Below are 10,311 nucleotides of genomic sequence, written 5' to 3'. Positions count from 1 at the left end.
ATCAATGATGTCACCTGGCTGATCCATCTTGTTGGGGGTCTTCCTCTTTTCTCTGACCCTCCACCTTACCCAGCATGACATCCTTCTCCAGCAACTGTTCTCTCCAGACAATGTGTCCAAAGTATGAGAGACAAAGCCTAGCCATTTTGGCCTCCAAGGAGCACTCTGGTTGCACTTCTTCTAAAACAGATCTATTGGTTCTTTTGGCAGTTCATGGCACAGTAACCCCCTGAAATTTTGATTATGTCCTTTTCCCCAGTAACTTTTGTCAAAGGCCCTGGATCCTTTTGGGCAGGCTCACAGAAAGACTAACAGGATGCATTTTTGGTTCAAAAGAACCTTGTTTCCCTTTCATTTAATAACAACCTTATGTAGGGTTTCTAAGGAGCAGCTAGTGAGTTTGAACTGCCAACCTTGTGGTCCAAACCAAGCTTGTAGTTCAGTGCCTTCTCCCACAGTGCCACACCAAGTCTCCAGTGCTGTAAATCCATACAAAATCAGACTATTCTGAATTTTACTTTGACTCTGTTGTGCATTATAGTAACCAAATCCACCTTGTCTTTATTAATAATGTCCTGCCACTTAGTTACTACTAACATGAGATCCAATGAGCCCCATTGTAGTTAAGTGTCTTAATTCAGTTAGGGCAGTTTCCACTGTCAAATATGACTTACATAAAGTAACAATCACAGAGAGGTGGGTCTTGATGGCAGATAGGGTAGAGGTGCAGTGAAGTTAGCCATCAACAATACCACAGAATACCAGGTGAAGAGGGTTCAGGGCAGAGATCCAAAACTCTTAACACATAGGTAGGCATATTTTAAAAGTTTGAAGGCTTATAGCTAGTAGAACTTGTAGGGGAAATAAGAGGACTGAGCCACTTGATGGGAATTACAAAGTCTATATAGCTGGATAAGGAACTCTGGTAGCATAGTGGTTATGAGTCTGGCTGCTAACCTCAAGGTCTGCCATTTGAAGTTACCAGCTGTTCTGTGAGAGAAAGATGGGGTTTTCTGCTCCCATAAAGATTCACAGCCTTAGAAATCCTATGCAGGGTCACTGTGAGTTGGAACCGACTCCAAAGCACACCGCTACCACCATATAGATAGTTGGACCATACTAAGTATTTCATAGCACTGCAGGTCCTCTAGGGAGAGGGGATTGTAGGACTGGGTAATGATAAGCAGATTTGGCAGCTAGAATTATGTGCTCTTCAAATCCTGCTTCTTTTCCTCTTGGGCTCAAAATTAGACTACATTTTCCAGTCTCTCTTGTGGTTGGGCATCACCACGTAGCTGAGTGTTCGCCAAAGAATGAGGCCAGAGATGAGATATAGCTCTTCTAGGCCTAGCAATTTAAAAACCTCTCATGTACAAAATTTCTTTCTCTTACCTTCTCCTCTTTGATTGGCTGAATGGGAAGAGGTTGGAGCCACAAAATGGAAGGATCTGGAGCCTAGAAAATTATGTGGAAAGTGTTTCCTATCAACTAGAAGTGCTTTTGAATGCAAGAGAAACTTTGTGTTAAGTCACTCAGATTTGGAACTTTTTGTTATGAACTGAATGTTACTTGTTAAGACAAGCATAGTAAATACGTGTTTTGCTGGTGGTAAGTGATGGTTATGAGGTAGGAAAATAGATTAACCATTATTGACTAGGTATGTTAGACACTTTAGATACTGCTGTGGCCATTTGGGGAATCAAGCAAATTAAAAGATATAGCACCACAGAAATATAATTCAGTATGAAGTATTAATATGACCATATAATCATACCCAGCTTGAGGAGAGTTCACACTACAGAGTGTCTGCCAAGCACTACCACTCACATTAAGTAGTTATGGCAAAAGAACCATAACAATGTTGCTCCTCTGGCAGCAATTTTATTTCTAATGTTTCTTAATGGGTGCCTCAAAGGTTCATGTTTAACTGCAGCTTAGGTGAGCTTCTTCCTCCATGTTTCACCCTTGGATGAATCTATTCACCAGTAAGCCTTAAAGAAGACCTCAGTCCATTAATCAGTATGCCATTACATGACTGGGATTAAATGGTAAGGAGTAAATCCTTTAAGTTAAATCCCTAACAAGTATCACATAGTACATGTGTCTGCACAAGGACTCCCATTACAAAGTAAGACACCATCTGGAAGGTATTCTTCTGCCAAATTAAGTAATGCCATAATGCCTCCCCTTCCTTTCCAAGGTGCAGCACAGAAGAACTGAAACCCACCAAACAGAGAAATAAGCCTTTTTTGGAGTTATAAGCAACTAGGGAGAGGCAAGTATGCGAAGCCCTTCTCAGAAGCAAGTTCTTCACAATGCAAAAACTGACGACACTGTCTTTACAATGGATTTTGAGGCATACAGAAGCAAAGGCTGATACTTGGCATATTAGAAAGGACATGCTAATTCTAGATTTGACCTTCAGTGAGGAAAGCATGTGCTAGGCACTCTGAGCAAAGTTCCAAATGAAAGTGTGGCTTGTATCTTAATGCCCCTTATATCTTAATGCCTGGAGCAAAAAGTCTGGCTAATTGATGCCTAGCAAATTATCACAGAAGACAGTCTATTTGACTAAAGAGAACCTGGGTTTTCTCAAATTGTTCAAAGTTGTCACATAACAGTTCATGAATGGCAGCTCAAGCCATGTGGTGACTTAGTGACCCATGGTTAGGCATTCAGTCTCTACTAAGGCCCAATAACAAACCAGAAGCTGTTCCTCAAAATGAGAGAGTAGTTATCTGTAGAGGATGGCAGAGCTTTGCTCCCAAATCTTAAGGGTCTGCACTGTCAATCATCAGTAGAGGTCTGTCATTGACTCAATATAGCCTCTTGAGCTGCCACGGCCACTTCAAGATCAATGGATCAGTTGATTCATAGGGCCCAAGTGGTAGAGCAGCTTACACAGCTGCCTAAACCTATTGTAGAGCCTTCTCTGGCTCTGGTCCCATTCAATTCTTCAACACCAACCTCCAATGTCTCATTCCCCATCTTTTCCTTTTGTGCAGAGTATACTTCCCAACTTCAATGGCTATGATCTTGCCCAAATGACTTACTTTGAACAATGGAATGTGGGTAGAAATGCAAGTGGGTCTGTTCCAAATAGGAGTATAAAGAATCATCAATGGTTTTTATCTATTTTCTTATGCCCCTCTACCATGAACAGGATCAGCCCCAAGTGACTGCTGTTTCTCTAGTCTTTGTGATAGAATGAGAGACATGTGGTACAGACATAAACCCAATCCCTGCCCCACTAAGCCATGCAAACTTATAAAACTGTAAACAAGAAATAAACATTTGTAAGCCACTGAGATATTTGGTAGTGTTTGTTACATATCTTGTCTGAAGCAAAAGCTAGTGTCTTTCTACTGTGGTTATTTCCTAACTGGTCGTAGTGAGACCTTGTTGTTGTTAGGTGCCATCAAGCCAGCATAGACTCATAGAGACCCTATGCACAACAGAATGAAACACTGCCCAGTCCCATGCCAACCCCACAATTATTGCTAATTCTAAGCCCATTCCTGCTGCCATTGTGCTAATTCATCTTGTTGGGGGTCTTCCTCTTTTCCTCTGACCCTCTACTTTATCAAACATGATATCCTTCTCCAGGGACTGGGTCTTCCTGACAAGATATCCAAAGTATGAGAGACGTAGTCTTGCCATCCTGGCTTCTAAGGAACATTCTGGCTGTACTTCTTCCAACACAGATGGGTTTGTGCTTTTAGCGGCCCATGGTACTTTTAATATTTTCCTCTAACACAATAACTCAAATGCATCAATTATTCTATGTTCCATCTTTCACATTGATATGGTTATTGAAAATACCTTGGCTTGGATTGGTGCACTTCAGTCCTCAAACTGACATCTTTGCTCTTCAGCACTTTAAAGAGGTCTTGTGCAGCAGATTTGGCTAATGCAGTACGTCATTTGATTTCTTGGCTGCTGCTTCCATGAGTGTTGAACCTAGTGAAATGAAGTTTTAGACAACATGAATTTTTTTTTTTTCATTTTATATGTATGTTTTTATTGGTCCAGTGGTGAGGATTTTTGTTTTCTTTGCATTGAGATGCAACCCATACCGAAGGCTGTAGTCTTTGATCTTCATCAGCAAATATTTTAAGTCCTAGTGAGACCTAGGAATCTGTATTTTCAAAAATTCCTAAAGAAATTCTGATGCCCAGCCCTACATGCTTGAAAACTACAAGTCTCCTACTCAACAGTACAAAGCCCATAGGACAGAATCTTCTATAGTCTTTATTGTCAGCCATTTACTTCCTAAACCACAAGGCAAGGAATATGATCTCAGTTAGAATCCAGGGAGATCTCAACTGGAAATTGAACATGAGCCCATCCACAGTTACGGATGTTGGAGACAGAAACAGCTTGCAGCTAGATGTGAGTACTGCTGTATCCTTCCAACCTAATGTGGGCAATGCCACTACATGAGCCCATGTAGGAAACAGGCTGGTGGGCTTTTCCTATTTAGCTTTCAACATGAATTCATTGCTGCATCACAGTATTAAAATGGTCAAGATTATAAAATTTATGGAGTCCTGGTGTAGTGCTGTAAGATAAGTACTGGACTGCTTACCTCAAGATCAGTGGTTCAAACCCACCAACTGTTTTTCATAAACCCTATGCAGGATCGCTATAAGTCAAAACTGACTCGATGACAGCAGCAACAGTTACCAGAAAACATAATTTAAATATAAAATACTATGTTCCCCATGTTGTCTGTAGCAATAGAATAAGTGATTCATTGGTAACAGCATCATTCCTATTTTGTATGTCTGTAAGGTTTGCTTTTCTTTTCTTTCTGTGTATCTGACTTGTAGAATGCTATTTCTTGAGTGGGTTTTTATTTTTGTTTTCATTGAAAATCATCATAGAAACATAATGACACAACGGAAATAGACTTGGCAGAACCTACCAACATCAGAATCGAAATTCTCACTGGGCCAACACAGAGAGACTTCCAGTCATCTCTTGTTAAGAGTGTTTCCTAATTCTGAATGAGGAGGAAAAGGGAAGGTAATATAAAAACTCTTACTGTGTAAAATCTGTAGTTTGTAGTGAATTGTGATGCTAAGGTTATTGTTGTTGTTAAGTGCCATTGAGTTGGTTCTGACTCATAATGACACTATATAGGGCTTCCAAGGAATGATTGGTGAGTTTGAACCACCAACTTTATGGTTCAAACTGACCTTGCAGTCTAAGGCTTATCCTACAGCGCCACACCAGGGGTCCAATGCTTGGGTTGGCAACCATTAATCATATGCAATTCTGGTCCTGTATTGTGGGTTCAGTCATTATCATCAAATCTTACTATCTTTATAAAATCTGGATTCAAACAATCCTTCAAATTGGTTTAATATACACAAAATGTGATAGAATCCTACTGATTATTTTAATCAAGATCCTGGTGTCAAGAAAGGACAGATAAGGTGAGGAAAACTTGGACTTTGTTTGGGTTTCATAGAAGCAGATGCTGAGACAAGGACTTAAATACAGGTAGTATATTAGTTTATTTGGACGATGATCACTAAACATCTCAATTGAATTTACTTGATATGGCTCTTCCTGGTATGGTCTGTGTAATTCCTACCAAGTGACTGGGTGAGACCATGCAAATAGGGTATACAGGACTCTAATGTGGGATTGGTTAGTTTTGCCATCCCATTGGGTTTAAAAGTAGCCATTTCAGAAACAGGAATAAGCAATCTCTGGACCACCAAGAAAGAAGAGCCATGAGCAAAATATGCAAGATCCCTGTGCAGAAAAGTGGCAGTATCAGAGGTGGCAGCAGAGATAGTGGCACAGAGAGATACAGCAGAGGGCTTCAGGCTGACTTGCAGAATAGGCCCTCTGGGCATTTATCCACAGAGCTAAAGGAGCTTTTGGATAACATAAAGTCCCACAAGCCTGAGCAGGGCAGAGGCCAAGGACCTGCATGACTAAGAGACCAAAGACCAGAGAGAGGCGTGCCTGTGAAGTAGCTGAGAAGAGGTGCTCCCGACCAGAGGAGTGCTGTACCCTGAGTTGGTCTTGATTCTGAATTATACTGTTAACTTCCCAACAAACTTCATAGTCGTAAGTATTGTCTCAGAGATCTGTGTGGCCTTTGCAATAGATTATCAAATCAAGCAAAGAAGTAGTATGTTGTGGGAGGAATGGTTGGTGTCAGAATAGGGTAAAGCATGTAGTAAGGCATAGCTGACCTGAGCCTCACAGGAAATGGCTTTGGCTGGTGATTCTCTTCCTTCCCTGTCACAGTTGGTTGGGGAGGTCAGACACTGTTTCCAAGGCCTTTTTGCAAGGGGTGAGGATTTAGAGTCAGTAAAGGAAAGGGCCAATAAAGAATGGATTATCAAGTACATTGCTACTATGAATGACCAAATCTTAAGCCTTCTGAGGAACTCTGAACATGATAAAAAATATGCCCTTCAGAAGGAGCCCTAGTGGTGCAGCTACTAACCAAAAGGCTGGCAGTTTGAACCACCTGCCTCTGCACAGGAGAAGCTTGAGGATCTGCTCCGCAAAAGATTTATAGTTTAGGAAATTCTGTGGTGCAGTTTGACTTTATTAGGGTTGGAATTGACTCAACAACACACAACAACAACATGCTTAGAGTTATATTCTCCAAGGTGCAAAGGAGCTATAGTAGCTTTATATGAACTCCTGTGAAACACTGTGGGAAAGTTGCTCCTGGAAGGTAATCATTCTTCAGAGCTTCAGTCCGTGCTGCATGTGAAATACAGGTGCTTCCAGGTGGAACTTGTACCTGTGTGTAATGAAACAATAAGGACAGGGGATGCAGATTGGAGGTAATCTGCATAATCCAAATTCCTGTTGATGTAATCTCCAAGTGCACTTTCTAGATTGGTATACTGTTTGGTGACATTGCTTTTGTTGTTTCTTACCCCATCAGTAACCTGTGTGTGATTCAACCAACACACATGATGAGTGCAAAGTTGGTTTACAATGAAAAAATTCATTTCTGTGCCTTTTCATTTTTATTTTAATTATTTTTATATATGACGTAGACTACAAACTGAGCTATATTTACAACTGTTTTCAAAATCTATCAATTACTTGGCACTGTTCAGTGGAAATCATATTAGGGTAACTCAAAGATGTCCTTGTTGTTATTATTGTCAGGTGCCATCAAGTTGGTTCTGACTCATAGTGACTCTATGTACAACAGAACAAAACACTGCTTGGTCTTGAGCCATCTTTATAACTGCTGCTTTCACTATATCTTCTCTCTTACTGAGGTTTTCCTCTTTTTCACTGATGCTCCCCTTTCTTAAGCATGATGACCTTCTCCAGGACCTGGTACCTCCTAATAATATGTGCAAAGTGCATCTTTGGGTGGTGAAAATGGTTAATGTACTCAGCTGTTAACTGAAGGTTTGGAGGATCATGTCTACACAGAGGCACCTCAGAAGAAAAAACAGTCATTAAAAACCCTATGGAAAAACATATGGGCTTTCCATGAGATGGAGCTGTCTCAACGGCAACTAGTAAACCCAAATATACAAGGACAACATCTAATTAAATGTATCCTCTTGTGGTAAGCTGCATCTCTTCCAAGTAAGACACAGCCTCAGTGAGTTACCATTTGGAATCTAATAAATGCAAAGGAAAACTATTGCACTTGGCTTTGAGTGGCACTTTGACAAAATTTTAAAAAATGTTTCATAATACCAGAGGATTGTTTTTTGTTGTTGTTGTTCTTGTTTTAAAACAAATAACTACTTACTATCTTGTTGCCAATTTCATTTTTGTATTTTTCCATTTAAGATTGTAGAGGTAAATTATACAATTATATTATTTATAATTATACTATCTTTAATGATTGTTTAAAGATTTTCTGGATACTCTGAATAAAAAGCAAGGGAAAATCAGCAGCTCATCTATTTGAGTTGCAAGGTTGTCTGATTTGTAAAGTAAAACAAAGTGGATACTTCATGTATTGGTGTATATAATTATTTCTAATTTTTTATGTATATTAAAATTGTTATGTTGCTGTTGTTGTTAAGTGACATGGAGTCAGTTCTGACTCAGAGTGACCCTGCAGACGGTTTCCTATGAGCAGCTGGTGAAATATTACTTATACATTACTAAAAAATAGTTCACATGCTAATGGACTGAATTTACATACTTTGCATTAGGTTTTATGTTTGTTCTGTACATGTTTAGCTTATTTTATATGATCATTTATTTTTAACTATTAAATTTTAAATACTCTTAGACTTACAAAAATGCTGCCAAAATAATACAGAGCCATCCCATCAAGTCAGTTCCTTAATATTAACATTTTACATACCATGATACAGCATTATTGATTCTTGAGACAGAGAGGAAACACTCCAGCTACAAAGACTCATCACCTTTATACAGATGTTCTCTCCACATGTAGTGCTGCAATGCCTCCTAGGGTTGAAAACAAAACAAAACAAGGAAGGAAGAAGGATAAATAGCACATTTTAAGGGTAGTGGTATTATAGCAGTGGATACATAACTTTATGCATGAGTTAAAACCCATGTTGTTGTTTCTAGATATCCTTGACTCAATTTCAATTCATTACAACCCCCTATGACAGAACAGAACTTCTCCACAGGGTTTTCTAGGCTGCATGTAACACAAGGTTGGTTTGAAGTGCATGGTTGGTGGTTCAAACTCACCAGACACTCTTTAGAACTGATACAGGGGCGATACAGGGTCTCTATGAGTCAGAAACCACTCAACAGGTACTTTTCAACACAACAAGTATCTTTATAGGATCAGAACCCCAGGTCTTTCTCTTGCAGAGCCATTAGGTGGATTCCAACTTTTCAGTTAGCAACCAAAGGTTTAACTGTTGTAACCCTGGGGCTCTGGAAGTGCACAATGCAACAAGAGAACAGGAATGCAAACTGCAGTTAATAAAAGTGCATCACCACTGGTTAATTAACCATAACAAATGTAAGATGTTGTTATAGGAGAAACTGTGTACTGGGGGTGATGGGTTAAAGGGAAGTCCTTGGTACTTTATGCATAATTTTTCTGCAACTTAAAACTGCCCTGAAGTTTTTTTTAAGAGAAAAAAAATCTCTTTACTTTGAAGAACTTAAATGTAATTCAGTGAGTGAAAGATTGAGTCAGTTGGCTCCAGGAAACTAAGACACTAAACCAAACTAAGCTATTGTCTTAATGTTTTCTCTGTCTTTGTTACTAAGAAACACTTTGTTGCTAGGGTTCTAGCTAAAGCCTCACTGGATTCGTTCATCATATGTAATCTTCAAGAAAGCAGAAGCAACAGAAATTGGAGGACTACTCTGACACTTGACTTTCACATCAGAAGGTGGTGGTGTTTATCTGCTGAGGAGTCAGTTCCAACTCATAGTGACCCTGTGTGGGGTTTCTGAGGCTGTAAATTTTTATGGGAGTAGAAAGCCTCATTTTTCTCCCAAGGAACAGCTGGTAGTTTTGAACTGCTGACCTTGAGGTTAACAGCCCAACTCATAATCCATTATGCTACAGGAGCACCATATCAGATAGTAGGCAGGTATGCCTGTTACATATACAAATTTCCAGTAGTTGTCAACCCTTGGCCACAACTCTGGTGGTAAGAAATATTTGAATGTGTTTGTCAGCTGAGGTTGCTCATTATAAAATCCCTACATGTATATCACTGGAATGCTAATTATGATAAAAGTAACAAGAACAGCATTACTAGAGAGGTGTCTGATGCAGGTAATATTTCTTGAGGCTTATTTTTAACCCAGAGGAATGAAAGAGATGTTGCTTAACTATCCCTTTCAAATCTGAAAAATAAGTTATGAATAACACTTATTGAATCAAAATATACCAAAGCAATTTTCTTTAGGCTTTCTCTTTTGATAACTCTCACACCTCCAAGGCTTTTCCATGCCCTTAGAAGTAACTCCTACCACATATCCATCCAAGGAGCTCTGGTAGCATAGTGGTTACGAGTCAGGTTGCTAACCTCAAGGTCAACAGTTCGAAACTACCAGTAGTTCCGTGGGAGAAAGATGGGGCTTTCTGCTCCCATAAAGATTGACTACACTGGAAACCCTGTGCAGGGTTGCTATGAGTCAGAACCGACTCCACAGCACATAACCACTACCACATATCTATTCGCACTCCTTCCTCACCTGGCCTCGCAATGAATAGCCTCTATTCTTCTTCTTTTTTTTTTTTTAATTAAATGTTTTTATTTTGCATTGAGTGAAAGTTTACAGGGCACATCATCAGCTTCACATTCAACCATTCATATAGCTTGTTTCATTACATTGATCATTATCCCT

Source organism: Chrysochloris asiatica, unplaced genomic scaffold (assembly GCF_000296735.1).
Source record: "Chrysochloris asiatica unplaced genomic scaffold, ChrAsi1.0 scaffold00036, whole genome shotgun sequence".
Taxonomy (NCBI): domain Eukaryota; kingdom Metazoa; phylum Chordata; class Mammalia; order Afrosoricida; family Chrysochloridae; genus Chrysochloris; species Chrysochloris asiatica.
This window is presented reverse-complemented; position numbering follows the sequence as displayed.